The sequence below is a fragment of the Frankliniella occidentalis genome, unplaced genomic scaffold (genome assembly GCF_000697945.3).
Source record: "Frankliniella occidentalis isolate FOCC.00 unplaced genomic scaffold, Focc_3.1 Scaffold129, whole genome shotgun sequence".
NCBI lineage: Eukaryota > Metazoa > Arthropoda > Insecta > Thysanoptera > Thripidae > Frankliniella > Frankliniella occidentalis.
In genome coordinates this window covers 667,611-668,999 of record NW_026267256.1, presented here as the reverse complement: position 1 = coordinate 668,999, position 1,389 = coordinate 667,611, and the positions used below count along the sequence as shown (strand labels likewise).

Here is a 1,389-nt window from a genome sequence, read left to right as displayed (position 1 = left end):
TCTCTCTCTCTCTCTCTCTCTCTCTCTCTCTCTCTCTGTCTCTCTCTGTCTCTCTCTCACTCGCACTCACTGCCCCATACCCTTCCCCTCTCTCTTTCGGAGGAGTCGGAGTCGTGCGCGGCGGCGGCAGGGCGCCCAGCGTGTTAGGCAACCCGGCCGCAGCCACGCGCAGCGGGAAGCCTATCCCGCGCTTATTAGGGGCTCTTGTCCGGCGGCTGGCCGGCGGCGCCAGTCTGTGGCGGGGCGGGGTGGTGTGTGGCCGGGCTTGGTCGGGCAGCCAGCAAGCGGGGGTAAGACTACCACAAACACGACACGAACCCGTATGACAAATTGGCTTTGCTTTTGGGGATCTTCAAGTCGTGCCTCTAGACAACACACTCTTAAACCGTTGCAAGTCTGACAAGAAGAAAACACATTGGTAATTTTTAAAACTATTTTGCTTTCTTTAATCGTTCTGTCGCTTTTCCCCATTTCTTCGTTATTTTTTTTTGTCCTGCTGCTTCCGCTCCTTTGTCCCTGACAGTGTCGTCCAGGCTCATCTCTGGCGGAGGAGGTGGAGGAGGAGGATGAGGATGTGGAGGACGAGGATGTGGAGGAGGAGGAGGAGGAGCGTCGCGCGGCTCAGGGCGCGTTAGAGTACACCTGACAAGTACCAGCGGCCGCGTGCGTGTCTTTTGTTTTGTGTCACTGTCCTGTCCCCTCTCCCCGCCCCCGCCGGGTTGGGCAGGTGAAACATGGCCCCTCTCTGTGTAAGGTAATCAGCAGGTGTGTGTGTGTGGGAGCTGCACGTCTCGTCCCCTTACCTCCCTACCGCTGCGCACCCCACCCCGCCCCCCTTTCCTTTTTTTCGGGCTTTTCTGTCCAGGGGGAGCCCCCCCCCCCTCTCTGTATCCCCCACCCCCCCTCGGGGCGCGACACGCGGCGGGTCAGCAGTGCGCGGTGCTGCTTGTCACTCGGAGTGACACCGCTGCTGCTCCTGCTGCTCCAGCCCCGCCGGCCGCTACCGCTCCAGGCGCTGCTCGGGGGCTCCTCCTGGAGAGTGTCGGCGCCGGCGCCTGCAGGTGCGGGGCGTGCCCCTCTCCCACCTTATTGCCGAAACAAACAACGGCGCGCGGCAGCCTGAAACTGGAGAAGGGCTTAAGTACCGGCCGTGAGTGCCTGCCCGCCCGCCCTCGTGAAGAGCGCGGCAGTGTACACCAGCGCGGCATAAGGGCTGCCCGTTTTACGCGCGAAAGCCGAATGGCGAACGACGACGGCGATGGCGACATTTTTGGAGGGAATGCCCGCGTTGTACGTCTCTGTTCGGCTGCCGGGTGGCGCCGCGCTGCGGCCGAGGGGGGCGGGGGGAGAAATAAAAGAAAGAGCTCGGCCGTGTTTATTTCCCCGAGG

The 1,389-nt window shown here is 62.1% G+C and overlaps 1 protein-coding gene across 1 annotated transcript in view; it reads left to right on the top strand.

Annotated features, from left to right (window-relative positions):
• Positions 1–1,389, top strand: part of LOC127748616 (calcyphosin-like protein) — a gene marked incomplete in the record, with an annotated part of 10,512 nt that overhangs the window by 7,848 nt on the left and 1,275 nt on the right.